Source organism: Urocampus carinirostris, chromosome 18 (assembly GCF_059441175.1).
Source record: "Urocampus carinirostris isolate Australia breed hairy pipefish chromosome 18, RoL_Ucar_1.0, whole genome shotgun sequence".
Lineage (NCBI taxonomy): Eukaryota > Metazoa > Chordata > Actinopteri > Syngnathiformes > Syngnathidae > Urocampus > Urocampus carinirostris.
In genome coordinates this window covers 19,020,805-19,036,552 of record NC_142366.1, presented here as the reverse complement: position 1 = coordinate 19,036,552, position 15,748 = coordinate 19,020,805, and the positions used below count along the sequence as shown (strand labels likewise).

Genomic DNA, 15,748 nt, shown 5'->3' with positions numbered 1-15,748 from the left:
AATGAGGAGGTGGGTCAAACTGGCTGAGCTTATCACCTATTGGTCGAAAGGCATTGCAGTTGATCGGTGCGTTTGTCGATCAACCAATAGGTGAAAAGCTCCACCAGATTGACCCACCCCCTTATTCGTGTAATATTTCATTGTGACAAAATACAGGACAAGTATAAAAAACAATACATGAAAAAATTACACCAAATTGATGACAAAAACGATTGACATTACTAAATACTTGACAAAATACGTAAGTATATGAATAATTGCATTCATTTATACACGATGAACCGAAATCTAACCGATATTGCGATGTGACGTAGTGCGATAGTGTAACTGCAGAACAATGCTGTTTGTTTTCATAGTTTCAGTTTGTTATGTGAGTGATGGAGTGTTTGGCCAACAAGAATTTTCACATTTCGTGGTTAAACAATGCCGGCCAATCAGAAGCAGGTTTTAATGGCACTGACCAATAAAGGCGAGGCAAAGTTTGCAAGACGTGTGTGCGCAAATTTGATAGGCTACTGTAAGCTGCCAGTCAGTCAAACTGCCCTTGCACAAATGGCCGCCTAAACACTTTATTAACTTAAGCGCCTGTTACATTGAAAATAAATTCATTATTTAAATCGGACTCCGAAGAAAATTTAGAAGAGCGGGTGCTGCTTGGATCTTCATCACGTCCGGGAATTGAAGGGAAAGCTAACAGCTAGGCTAACAAATCTTAAGCCACCAGTGCCTAATGTGGCTAGTCACCAACTCCAGATCCGATTCTCATGAAACAGACGACTTGGAGCTACTACTCCTGGAAAACTCCTAAATGGTAAATGGTATATAGCACTTTTCAAGTCACTGAAGACCTCCCAAAGCGCTTTACAATGTGCTTCACACTTTCACACACCTATAGCAGCGTCAGCAAGGCAACTACCTGCTCATTGGGATGCTTATTAGAGGTTCAGTGTCTTGCCCAAGAACACTACAACATTCCCAGGAACCAGGCATCGAACCTGCGACCTCTCGATCCGAAGACAAGCGCTCTACCTCCTGAGCAACTGCTCGTAAATCCGGCCCCCAAGACTGAGAGAAAGATGAGTTGCAGTTTTGTATTTCAGTCATCACTAAAACCTACCAGAAATCGCAGTTATCCGACGCTAGCGGGTAGCTAGCCAGCCTTTCTCTTAATCGTTTTCTTACACTGAAAGGAGTAGCCCTCCAATTTTGTTGTACAGCTACATAACAAGCCAATTCTGCCGAGCTTGTATCACACCAACGGCAGATCCATTACACATTAAATGGATGACCTGGAGCTACAACTTGTGGTAACATTCAAGACAGTTGTCATCAGGAAGACCTGGCTCAACCCGGAGGTACCTGATACTAACTAGCCAGATGCTTTCTAAATCGCTTTTGAGGAACCCTTTTGAATAATGACAATAAAGACTATTTATTCAACTGCAATTCTGTTTTTTTATTTGTTGATCTATCAGTATTTTGTTACAGTCGTGTACTCTCAGTCATTAAGGACATCGTCTCGAGGAAGGTTTGCATGTCACTATGGTTAAGTTTTCCACAAAAACAAAACAAGCACAGAAATGCACTTTTCTTGTAAAATCGGAAATCAAATACAGGTCAGAAAAATCACAATTAAGGGTTTTTCCAAAATCGTGCAGCCCTAATGTATATCACATATTTAGGTATTGCCAGGGTTGGGTAGGGTTACTTTAACTTGATTACTTTCAATTACTTTTGGATTACTCCAATACCAAATATGCTAAGAAAAGACAAAATAAACTAAATATGAATACAATTGCTAAATTTTTGTACAAAAATACTACATTGTTGTGTAAACAGTACACTTGTCACGGCCAGAACAGAATCAGGACCCAAATGTGTAGTGTTAATCACAAGTTTATTGAGTAAAAAGAGGATCCGGTGCTCGCTGGACGCGGGAAGCTAGTCGCTCTCGCAATCGGATCTTGATCCGAATACAGAAGTGGATCTTCCGTAGTGGGAAATGGCGGTGTCAAGGACGGAAAAACAGGTCGATAGCCGGGACGGGAGACCAGACGTGGTCGGGATCGAAAACAGGTTGTAGCCGGAGACAAACGGGGAGATCCGGAACGGACAGGTGGAAAAACGGGTGGAAAACAGGTGCAAAAACAGGACAGGCGGGACTCAGGGTCAAAATGCTTGCCTTGTAACAACAGAGGTTCGCTGACCGACTTACAACCGGAGAGTGACAGGACTGGGCTTATAAAGGGACAGGGAACCAATCAGATAGCCACAGGTCATCCAAATCGGGAATGATGACAACACTCAAACTGCTACATGGGATATATTCAAATTTTCATGATGCAGTTTTGATTCTTTGTGCTCGGTGAGTGAGGCATATCAGCTAAAATTACATCGTTTGAGTTATTTTGAAATATTTCAATCTCAGTAGTAGCATTTTTCGCTTTAAAAATGTGCCCGAAACTACTGAGTATATATCTGTCATGTATCCAGGGTTGGGTAGGGTTACTTTAACTTGATTACTTTCAATTACTTTTGGATTATTCCAAGACCAAATATGCTATTAAAAGACAAAAGAAACTAAATATGAATTAAATGATGACTCGCAACACGTGGTAAGCTTTCTCTCCTGGCTTTGATCTCTTTGATCTCCGGCAAAACGAACATAAAATGCGACAGAAACAAAATGAAAACAAATCCAAACATCATTTTTGCCGTTCCATGTATTCCGTTACTCCCCAAGCCTTTAGTAATTTTATTCATATTTAGTTTCTTTTGTCTTTTATTAGCATATTTGGTATTGGAGTAATACAAAAGTAATTGAAAGTAATCCAGTGAAAGTAACCCTACCCAACCCTGGGTATTGCTGCATTTATGGCATATGTTAGCACCTATTTATTCATACATTTATTTCCTATATATGGCAGGATAAGTGCTCCATACAAATAAACCATGTTGCGCATGTCAATCGACCGTTTAGTAGAGAAACTATCTCTAAAATGTTGTTTTTCCGGCCATTGACTTATTTGAGCATTACATATTTCTCCTCATGGGGCACGGATGACTCATTTGTTTGTCACACTGAAGATAAAAACGGTGATCTCGCCATATCATGTATCGGGCATGTAAATATGGACGGTCACAGTGTGGCATTTACTGCTCAGCGGCACTGATGAGAGACATTGGCCTTTTCTCGGGTATTTTTTTTTTTTTTTCCCCTGGGAAAAGGCCAACTCTGACACAGTGACACTTCACGGGTGTTACACACTGTTGTCAAACCGAGCTGCACCCCGTGATGTCATCAATGCGGGGGCGGGGATTGCTTTGTTTTTTAGGGGAAAACCTAGTTGAGCGATATTATTCAGTCTAGAGAAACTAGCAGAGTAGGTGTGTCCAAAAATAGGCTCCCACTGTCTTGATCGTTGGAGGATTTCATCTGGAATGCCATAAATTCCTGAGTATGTCAAAAAAAGAAGTGATTCTCTATCAAAATATGTTATTTTTAGAGAGTAATATTAGAGTGAATAGAGTGTTGAGTTGGTTCAGGTGTAAAACTGCATTCACTCAACTGTTAACACAAACCAGTTAACACAGGGGTGGGCCACTATTGGGAGTCAGGGGCCACCTCCAACCCCCAAAAAAAAGAATTACCGTAAATTCCGGACTATAAGCCGCTACTTTTTTCCCAAACTTTCAACCCTGCGGCTTATTCAGTGATGCGGCCAATTTATGTAATTTTTCTAACAGACCCGTTTGCTGTTTTGCGAGCGTGTTGCTAGTAGCGTGTTGCTACCTGTCACAGTCACGGTTTGGGATGAAAGTTATATTATTATTATTAAAGCTTTGAAAACTCTCTCCGTGTACCGTCTTTCTTTGTAAATATGTGTAACCATGTATAATATGTATTTGCAACTGTATATTTTTGTAATGTATTTATTTTAGAGACTTATTCTGATATGTTTTCCACGGGCGAATCAAAAAAAAAGGGGCGAAAACCACGGGGGCTGACGGGAAGTAAAGGTGAGACGTGTTTTTGCACGCAGCGGACAATAGTGGATGTATATTTTTCCCACCCTTACCTTTGGAAATATAACGCGTCGCTCAAGTACGAAAGGTAAGATTTAAACTGCAACTTCCTAGCTTGTGCACAAATTAAATTATCGTAGACATATCCTCATCATGCAAATTGCAAAAAAGAAAGGCACAAGACGCAAATTTCAAGCTAAAAACAGTCGAGCAGTCCGATATAGGACTTTCTTTGCGAGCGTGATGCAAGCGAGATTTTAAGTACGGGAGACTGCGTAGAGAGAGTCCACTCGTTCAAATTTCTGGGCGTGCACATCGCCGACGACCTCTCCTGGTCTGCAAACACCAGAGCGGTGGTAGGGAAGGCCCAGCAGCGACTGCACTTCCTGAGATTGCTCAGGAAAAATAACCTAAAACAGCAGCTGCAGGTGTCTTTCTACAAAGCCACAGTGGAGAGCATCCTAACATACTGCATCACGGTGTGGTATGCGGGGTGCACAGCAGCAGACAGGAAAAAGCTCCAGAGGATCATAAAAACAGCCCAGAGAATCGTCGGCTGCTCTCTGCCCAGTCTGGAGGACATTGCCTGCTCTCGCTACCTCAGCAGAGCAGAAAACATCGTCAAGGACTTTTCTCACCCCGGCCACCATCTCTTCGACCTGCTGCCTTCCGGCAAGCGCTACAGGTCACACAAAGCAAAAACGAACAGACTCAGAGACAGTTTCTTCCCCACAGCCATTACCACCCTAAACAGACACCGCACAAACAACTGAAAACTGTTGCAAAAAAATTTTTTAAAAAAAAAATACCTCACACGTATGTAAAATGGTACTCACGTACATGCTGTCTGCACTATGTTTGTTCACTGCTCAACAGACACCGCACAAAAACTGAAAACTCGTGCCAACACTACCTCATACGAAAATAATGTTACTCAAGTCTTGTTCTTGCACATGTCGACTGCACTACGTTTAATGCTCAAATTGCACAATGTCTGACCATTTCCTTTTTTTGCACTATGATGTCTATGCTTGCACCAATGTATATGCGGACTATTTTTGCACCATGATGACTTTGCACCAAATGCAATATTGCACAACCGTTACGATACAACGTTATCACGACAACCCTGTATGTAACATCCCACATGCTGACATTGTTGTGTAAATACCATGTAAATTATAACTATAGCCTTATTCCCCTTGTTTTATAACATTATCTTCTCTGTTCCTTTATCTTCTTGCTCATACCCTCACTATGTGTAAAACTGGAGTGTCATGCCCAATTTCGTTGTCACAATATGTTAGCCCATTTGTAACAATGACAATAAAGGTATATTCTATTCTATTCTATTCTATTCTATTTTAAGTACGGGAGCGTGGGACCACGTCTATATGACAAGGTCTCTTTCCCATATTAAAGGAAGACGAAATTGATGACGTCAGTTATAAGGAGGAAGATGAGGAATGTTTACCGTGCTTATTACAGGCACGGATTGTTTTTTTAACAGAGCCGTTTACTGTGTTGCGAGCGTGTTGCTAGTAGCGTTTTGCTACCCTTCACAGGCACAGTTTGGGATGAAAGTTAGAATATTATTATTAAAGCTTTGAAAACTCTCTCGGTGTACCGTCTTTCTTTGAAAATATGTGTAACCATGTATAATATGTATTTGCAACTGTATACTTTTGTAATGTATTTATTTTAGAAACTTATTCTGATATGTTTTGTACGAGCAAATGAGAAAGAAGGGGCGGGGCAAACGCGGGCTGACGGGAAGTGGAGTAAAGGTGAGACGTATTTGTGGACGTGGCCGACAATAGTGGATATATATTTTGCCCACCCTTACCTTTGGAATTATACACTTTTTTTCCTTGGATTACTTTCAAGGGGCACCTGGACTCTGCAGGTCTGCCTTAAATGTTAAGTACCGGTATCATTTCTGGTTCATTTTGCCGGCTGTGATTTTGGACTGTATCGGGTAAGGGTTAATTTCGGGTTTGTATTGCGTTTTTCCAATGTGGGCGCATGCGGCTAATATACAGGTGTGGCTTGTGTATGTACAAAATCGGTTTTCCCCCCGAAATGTAGTGGGTGCGGCTTATAATCAGGTGCACTCTATAGTCCGGAATTTACGGTAGTGATAGTCTTAGCGAGCTGACAGCAAGTCAAGCCATCAGGCATTTTTTTTTTTGCATGGAATTTATTTCATAAAGGAAAATCTTTTGATGCTTTTGTTCAAACTAGTATAGATTTTTTTTTCTGAAAACAAAGACTTATATCTATTTTCTTCCTTAAAACTATTGAGAAGCAAAGACGAGCCTTCACAATAAGACCAGTCACTGAAAAACTTCATATCACATATCAGTGGAAAGCTTTAACTCCAAATATACTCATTACAGAAACATCCCTATCAATCTGAAACAAGATACCCGAAAGCTATCAAGCCAGTATAGCTCACCGGCTCTTATAGTCTGCGAATGACACGATTCTCCACAAATATGGCCTCGTTACATTCATGACAGTCCAGTCAATCCAACCGTGTAAAGAATTTACCCCAAAACACACGATACTGCCAACAGATTAAAAAAAAAATCCGCCTAAAAGCATTTCTGCCTTATTTGACGATACTTGTTGTAATCCGTTACTTCCGACCCATAATTCCCCTTTAAAAGTAAATTAACTCGTAAAACGATTTCCAATATGTACGTTAGCTTCTGAGTTTTCCATGGACACCACTCTCGACCAATTAAGATTATGTCGCACAGATTTTACACACCTGAGCCTGCTATAGCCTATGAGGACCTAGATTGAAAAAACAGACATGACCTTTTTTGGCTTCAAAAATCTTCAGCCAGGAGTGACCAATCAAAAAGATTGACGCATTGGTTAGCCAATGAAATTCCCAACATAAATACATGCACATTTACGACGTGTATTCAAATCAGAGCCGAAAATAAACGTGCGTAATCATACTGTGTATCCATTCTTAATTATCAAGCTCACGTGTGCACAAATAGAAGTCAAACATTTACAACTCTTTCACAATGTCTAAACAAGTAAAATACGCAGTTGCAGAGGTTTTAGAGCTGTAAACTGATCATCTCTTTTGAAAAAAATCTTGACATAACAATTATAAAAATGTGTAGTATATGATGTTTAGTTTTTCAGATTTTAATCAAATTTGACCTGGGACCAGATACCAGCTCAGTAGCCTAGATGGTAGGGCGCCCGCTTTGAGACTGGGAGGTCGCTGGTTCGCGCCTCGGCCGAGTCATACCTAAGACTTATAACATTGGTAAAATGGCGGCGCCCTCTGTTGGCTGCGGCTGCATCGGCTCGCTACAACGGGTCAGGTGTATCGACATTTCGTTCTAACAAAAGAATGACAATACAAGGGAAATTATTATTATTATTATTATAAGGCTTCATGCTATTGTCCCAGTTTTCCAGCTAAGATGCTAATGCTACACTCTTCTGCAGGAATGCGATTGCAAAGAAGACATTCAGGCGAATAAAAACCAATTTAGATTACTCCATGTTCGTAGCATTTGCAGTGATTATTTTGGTTCTGGGCCAAATATCAGAGTGTTACCTTTCAAAAGAGACCAAGACCATCCATATTCTCCAAAGGGTTCAAGAACAGCATTCAATTTACTTTGGGTGCATCCTAATTGGAATATCACAGGATTGTTAAGGAGTTAAAAATACATGAAATATATGGTAATTTAGCATTCCTCCAATTTCTAGTTACCGATTATTGAACTACACAAAGATCTACATTAGTATTGGTGATATTTTCTTTAGTGTCGACAATGATTCCAATAACTGGTATTGGCACTGGCCCATTATGTGCCAGTGGAGCTAAATTTCATCACATCCAGTTCATGTTTACAACAGCTTTCACCGACATTTATAATAATATAGTTCACAAGTGACAAGAACAATGTGATACCAATAAAATTGGATAATTTACTAGGATAATCTGAAAATATCCTCACATCAGAATCCCTGATTTTACCATTATAATTGAAGATTAGAAACAACGCTAATACAACGACCCAAGTAAACAGAAACGAATTCCGGTATCGGGGCCCTCGGACAAAATATATACAAACTGATACACAGAAGCGGCATGGAGAGGACCGAGCGGTCGGGCAGGATGCAGTCACCATGACAACATGAAAGGATCATGCGGGAAGAAGTGATAGCAAGTCTGGCAACTTATTCAAATGAGTGTGAGGTTTCCATAGCATCTAAAGAAGCTATAAGCAAAATGGTAGTAAAATAATTCAGAGACAATAGAAATATTGAGAAAACTAAAAAAAAAATGCTTTTGCTTCAGTAGAGTGCCAACAGCACACTTAAGGGGACAAGTAAGTTGATTCTGTTTATTAGTTACATTATTTAACTGAAGGCTTCTTTCCCCGTCTTCCCTGCAATTCAAAATCAATTGTTTTCTTCTCTCATTATTTTGAGTGTGATTTACACTTATAACTCGTCAGCTACACTGAAATATTTGACCAGTAGCTGTAATGCACAGGTGTCAAACAGGCGGCCCGCGGGCCAGATCAGGCCCGCTAAGGGATTGAATCCGGCCCGCCAGACAACACTCAGAGAAGCGCAAGAGAAAAACAAGCTGCAGGTTGAAATATGTCCACTTGATGTTGCCAAAGCCAGATGCCTCGAACAAAGACACTGTACTTGTATTTATTTCTCTCTCTCTCTCTCTCTTTTCCACCCCTTTTCTCACACTCTGTCTCTCTTTCACTCTCTATGTCTTTTCCTTTGTTGTTCTTAGTCTCTTTCTCTCTATGTCTTTTAACCTCTTTTGCTCTGACTTTTTTCCTTTTCTCTCTTTTCTCTTTCTCTCTATTTTTCTTTCTTCGTCTTCCTTTCTTTACCCCCTCACTCACGACTTTTTATCTTTTGTTTCTCACGCTCTCTCTCTTTCTTTTTCTTTCTTTGTCCCGCCCTCTCTCCCTTTCCCTCCCTCTTTCTCTTATTTCTTTCTCTATTTTTCTTTCTCTTTAATCTACTAATCCGGCCCCCGACAGAATGTTTGTTCTATCGTGTGGCCCCCGAGTTAAAATGAGTTTGACACCCCTGCTGTAATGTGTAGTGCTACCGAAAACGAGTGCTACAAAGCATCAGGGCGAATACAAACTACGGAGATGCATAGTGACCAAACCATATTGTCTGTATTTTCATTTTTCTGCCCAGCCTTTCTCAAGGTTTTCGGTTTTTGAAGCAAGATGAGAGACAATCGTGTCAGCTCCTCTACGTGAGTTTCATGTCATGTAAAATAAATCCAGATTTCTCAACCTACAAGTATTTGTCAGTGTAAAATTAGATCAAGTATAATATAAGTTTCTCAGAGTGATTCGCAGCCATTGTATTAGTTTAATACCCTATATAAATGGCTTATAATTGGTCATTTTTCATCACATTAAAATGGAATATTGACGTGTAAAGACGTAAACAGCACCTGATTAAATTATCCATCCATTATCTGCACCACTTATCCTCAGTAGGGTCGCGGGGGTGCTGGAGCCCATCTCAGGCAGTGGGCACGGGACACCCTGAACTGGTTGCCAGCCAGTCGAAGGGCACACAGGGACAGACAACTTACTAGCTCATTCACACCAATTTGGACTGGCCAATCAACCTGAAATACATATTTTTGGAATATGAAAGGAAACCAACGCAAGCACGGGAAAAACATGCAAACTCCGCACAGGAAGGTTTGATCCGGTCATGATTACTGATGCGAGGCACCCGAGTCGGCTCCTTTGGCGCCAACTGCCTCGGACGCTGGCTGCTCATCTCTTTTTAAACCCCTGTCTTCCTGTCACCCGTTGTCAGTCAGTCTGCAAACCTCAGCGCACGCAAGGCAAGCCCTTTCGACCCTGACTCTATCCTGTCCTGATTCCTGTTTGACGCCGGCTCCGACCCCTTTTCTGAACTCGATTACGTTTTTGCTCCACCGTCCCCCGCCTTCGATACTGCCTTCGCTCGCCACGGAAGTGCCAGTTCCGCGTTCGGAGCGATCTGCTACCCGTGATCAACACCGGATCGTGGGCGCAAGCCTTTTCCTCCTTCTAAATAAAGCTAAGAAAAAAACAAACACAAGTGGGTCCTGTCTCCGTTTCTGGTCCCCGACAGATCCCATGACCTCAGAACTGTGCAGCAGACGCATCAACCACTCAGCCGCCGTGCCACATTGGATGAAATAATTTCCTATCCAAATTTAATGTTCTGTAATAAACAACCTTAGAATAAAGCGTCTTTAAAAGTATAATGTGTCTTATTCGACAAGTAAATGTCGCTGTATTGTGTAGAACAACCAAAAACGAGTGCTAAAAAAACACAAGGAAGAATACGAAACACAGAGACTCAAAGTGACCAAACCGCACAGTTTGTCTTCTAGTTTTTTTGCCCAGCTTTACGAAGGTTTTGGGTTTTTGGGGATACCCGTAGCAGCTAGATAGAGGACAATCATGAGAGCTCCCTCTGGGTGAGCAGGGTTGGGTAGGGTTACTTTAACTGGATTATAAAGTTGAGTTTAACTTACTTTAGGAAGATGGGCTTCAAGAGGTCCTCCTTCGTGGTAAAAAAGGGGCCCGAAAAAAAACATTCCGACCATGTTCAACCGCATCAAACTTTCTTATTCCACTTTCATTTCGCCTCTTCTTTAAATGTAAATGTCTGCATTTACAGGGTTGGGTAGGGTTACTTTAACTGGATTACTTTCAATTCCTTTTGGATTACTCCAATACCAAATATGCTAATAAAAGACAATAGCATAGTTGGTATTGGAGTTGGTATTGTAGTCACCGATTGTTAACACACAAAGATCAACATTAGTATTTGTGATATTTTCTTTGGTATCGACAATTCCTCCTTAAAGATTATGTCGCACATATATTACTTGCTAACTTGCTTGCTTTCTGTCTTCAAGATTAGACTAAATCGGCTGAAAGTGGCAATGGACCGAGAAAGAATTACAATTTGGGTTGGGGTCACTGAACACACCGAATTTAACTTCGGATAAACCTGAACAAAGGAATGTAGCATCCAAACAGGCCAGACAGATTTTATACTGTTATTTCTTTCCTGGTAATATTTGACCACTAGTACTGCCACCAAAAACAAATAATGCAAAGCACAGGGAAAATATTATAAACTATGAAGAGTTGAAGGCTTTTTTTGGTGGCACCATTAGCAGCAAGATGGCGGAAAATCGCGATGTCACAAAGTGAGCCTCATATTATAAAATAAATACACATTTCACGACTTACGAGTAGTTTAAATAATGCGTGTTTATAAATTAGTTCATGTATATTTGCCTATTAATCAAATTAACTTTTAATAAACTTTTTTGTACCACTAGGAGGCGCTAAATAATACACAATGTCCCTTCAATAACGTTTCTCCTGCGGTAGATCAGGACTGATGATTTTTCGGATTATTTGATAATAACGTTTTCATTTACGTTCCTGAATAATTAATTTTGTTATGTTAAAAAAAATTGTCGCCAGGCTTAAACCATTATCCCCCTAATTATCCAGAGGTACCTCTACCAGCTCAGTAGCCTAGATGGTAAGGCGCCCGCTTTGAGACTGGGAGGTCGGTGGTTCGCGCCCCGGCCGAGTCATTCCTAAGACTTAAAAAGTGGTCGGCGGCGCCCTCTGTTGGCTGCAGCTGCATCGGCTCGCTACAACGGGTCAGGTGCAATCGACATTTCGTTCTGTGTACATTGTTACACAGAATGACAATACAAGGAAATTATTATTATTATTATTATTACTTACGAATGTCTCTACATACGAAAGTTCCAGGTAACGATGTACCTGAAGGGGAAAATATTGCTTCTAGGTACAAAGACGTTTCAGGATACAAAGTCAAAAATGCATTGGGCGCTGTATTTGCCGCTCCCAGAGTTTCCCGCACGGAAACAAACATGCTGATTGTCTCCCAGCATGCTCTTCGAGTCACCGTCACAATTCAGAGTTCAGAGTTTAGAGACGAGGAGGAGCGGGGGTTACGGCAGGATGGCTATCATTCAATTATCCCAAAATTAAAGATGATTTAGATAAATTCTTTGATGTTTCGGTATTTGTGGAAAGGAATCACTTAGAAACTGTGTTGACAAATCGAGCTATCGTTTATTTTTACGATGGATTATCAAAAGCACACGTCATTGGAACTCTTCTGCTACGTTCATGAATCATTTTTATCATTGGGAAATTGAATTTGAGACATTCATTGCAAATGAAGGCCTTTTAGAATAATGGATTCAATGCCTTTTAATTCTTTTTTAGGATCCGCAGAAACCCTGGCGACGGAAAAAATTACACGAATATTTGTATTACTTTCTTTATTCTTTGGGTTTTTTTATTATGCGCCTTTCGTTTTATGTTTATTATGTGATTATCAATTTCTGACATAAATTTGTTTTATGTTCCAACGCTCTTTTATGATTTCTCAATAAAAACATACTGCACTTTTGTGGAGCTTGGAACATTCAAACAGTGTCTCTACTTACAAAGTTTTCAGGTTACAAAGTAAAAAGGTAAATTTTTTATTATTTCCTTGATTCTTGTTTATATCATGTGCCTCTCATTTTATGTTTATTGTGGGCTAATCTATTTCTAACATGTATTTGTTTTATGTTCTGAAGGTCTTTTATGATTTCTTAAAAAAAATACGATATTTTTTGCGGAGCTTGGAACAGATTAGTGCATTTACATTCAAAATGTGTTTTCAGGTTACAAATATACATATATATACATGGACTCCGGTCTAAACTGGGAATCAACACTGCCCCGTGCAATCGGACTGTCGACTTCCTGACAGACCGCACACAGCAGGGCAGGGTGAGGACAAAACCACCTCCACCCTGGTCACCAGCATCGGAGTTCCCCAAGGGAGTGTTCTAAGTCCGCTGCCTTTCTCCTTGTACACCTATGACTGCCTTGCCTCCTCCACAGCCAATCTCATTATCAAGTTCACAGACGACAACTCGATGCTTGGGCTTATCTCCAACAATGATGAGACAAACTACGGGAGAGAGGTGCAACATCTGGAGTCATGGTGTCAAAACAACAACCTGGTTCTGAACACCCAAAAGACCAAGGAGATTGTGGTGGATTTTAGGAAGAAGCGCATCAAATACCAGCCTCTCACTATCGGCAATGAGGAGGTGGAGAGGGAGAGAGGTTTTAAATTCCAGGGTGTAACAGTGACTGAAGACCGGTTTTAGCAGTGGGAAAGGCCCAACAGCACCTCTACTACCTGATGAAGCTGAGGAATAGTCACATCTCCAGAGCTCTGATGGCAAACTTCTACAACTCGGCCATCAGCAAAATTACTGATGTACGGATGCCTATAATGGTTCTCCAGCTGCACTAAAGCTTACCAGCAGGAGCTGATAGCTTTCAAGAACATTACATTAAAAATGTGTCTCTTCTTACAAAGTTTTCAGGTTACAAAGCTACTAAATTTGTAAGTAGAGGTACCACTGCATTTGGAAAAGAAATCTCCAAAAACTTTGTTGGCTATCATACATATACAGACGCTCCCTTATGCCAATTCTACTTACGATAAACGGTAGATAGGAACATATTTTTCAGGATGTCGAAAAATATCTGGACAAGTTAGAATTTGTATTGTGTGCACCTTTTTCCAAGTACAGGATAGTACAGTAGTGCTTTTCTCCAGCGTGTGGCGCTGTTAGAAGTCACCCAGCATGCACCCCGAAGAAGATATCCGACTTCTACTTCCTAGTTCATGTGTAAATGTACTATACTGTATCGCCAGCGCACTAGGAACTCTGAAATTTTTATTGTTTAATATCTCGTGCATCGGGCAGCACGGCGGCGCAGTGGTTAACGCATGTGCGGCACAGTTCTGAGGTCGTGGGAACCTCCTGCGTGGGTTCAAATCCAGCCTAACTGTGCGGAGTTTGTATGTTCTCCCCAGGCTTGCGTGGGTTTCCTCCGGGCACTCCGGTTTCCTCCCACATTCCAAAGACATGCATTTCAGGTGGATTGGCCGGTCCAAATTGTCCCTAGGTGTGAAAGAGCGAATGAGTTGTCTGTCCCTTTGTGCCCTGCAATTGGCTGGCAACCAGTTCAGGGTGTCCCCTGCCCACTGCTCGATGATTGCTGGGATGGGCTCCAGCACCCCCGCGACCCTACTGAGGATAAGCGGTGCAGCTAATGAGATGAGATGAGATCTCGTGCATCCGTTCAATATGGTTGGTGTGAAGCGTAAAGAAGAGGCGAGCTGTATCTTTTGAAATGAAAGTGGAATAAGAAAGCTTGATGCGGTTGAGAAAACGGTCGTAACGCTTTTTTTTGGCCACTTTATACTATGTAGGAGGACCTCTTGAAGTGCATCTTCCGAAAGTAAGTTAAACTTAAAGTAATTTAGCTTTATAGAGCATAATTTTTTATGAAATTTTCATTTTTTAGTACAAAACAATACAGGTTACGTATACAAGCCTTAAACATACAAATTCAACTTACAAACGTTCGTTAGTAGGGCAGCGTCTGTCATGGAGGTTGTATAAAATCTGTTTTTTTAAAAATACTGATTTGTGACCGAAGATCCTCAATTTATCAGGCAAAAAAAAACTTTCCGGTGTGATTCCAGAGTCTTATCAACAGGTCACAAGCAAACAAAGCAAGTGTGCGCCTCGTTCACTTAAATCCCCGCCGGATTTTCAGCTCGCATTCCGAAAGGATGAAGGTTTATTCTTGAGAAACAAAACATGACTTTGTGTTTTTCCCCCTACGAGCTCCATCTCGACAACCGTTTTATAAAAAGGAATCGGGAAAAAAAAGGATAGGATTGATGACTTTCCTGCTCATCCCAGCTGCGTATATTTCACGCTTATTTGTCCACGCCCCCTTCCTAAATGACGCATTTTATCTTACTTTATTTTAATCAGGAAGGTTTTGTCACATCAGAGAGAACGGTGTGATTTTAGCAGCGTGGAATCGTCAAGGTACGGTCAGGTTGCTCGATCGCACTCAAAGGGAGGGGAAAAGATGGGTGTTTGAAGCGCATTCGTGCAAGGAGATGATGACACCAAAAGCGAAATAAACAAACAATCCTTTTTGATGAAGAGATAAGGTAGCGACTTGTTGTGGTTGACTTACGCGGGATGAGCCGGTACCGGTGCACCGCCAGGCGCGCTCTTCCTGGCCGGCGTTAACTTCCAAGACCCCCTCCTAATTTTGGCCCCAAACTCACCCCCCTTATTGTGTGCCTTATTATTTGCCAGCCAGACGCTCGCGGGGTTGTAGTGATGGGTCGTTCGCGAACGGAACGAGGGGATGAGCCGGCTCACTGGTAGCGAGCGACGTGAATGAGGAGGCAGCTCCATTCGAAGTGCTCACACGCTTTCTCTTCCTCGTTCCCTTCCTTGTTCTCTTCTTCGTTTTCTTCCTCACTCTTGCTCTTGCTCTTGCTCTCTCTCTTTCACTCTTCCTCTCTCTCTCCTTTGTTCTTTCTCATTTTCCTTTGCTCTCTCTCTCTCACTTTCTCTCACTCACTCTCTCTCTCTCTCTCCTTTGTTAGTTCTCTCTCTGTTCTGTGTTCTCTTTTTCTCTCTATCTCACTCTCGCTCTCTCTCTCTTTCACTCTTCCTCTCTCTCTCTCCTTAGTTATTTCTCCCTCTCTCCTTTGTTCTTTCTCATTTTCCTTTGCTCTCTCT

At 41.3% G+C, this 15,748-nt stretch overlaps 1 protein-coding gene across 3 annotated transcripts in view; it reads right to left on the bottom strand.

Moving 5' to 3' along the window:
• The window catches only part of myripb (myosin VIIA and Rab interacting protein b), a 195,387-nt gene extending 180,118 nt beyond the window's left edge, over window positions 1-15,269 (bottom strand). For all 3 annotated transcript variants that reach the window (XM_088322402.1, XM_088322403.1, XM_088322404.1), the window contains exon 1: window positions 15,192-15,269. The gene's annotated coding sequence lies outside the window, so the exon portion shown is untranslated. The remainder of the gene's footprint in view (window positions 1-15,191) is intronic.
• Between the last annotated feature and the right edge of the window lie 479 nt (window positions 15,270-15,748).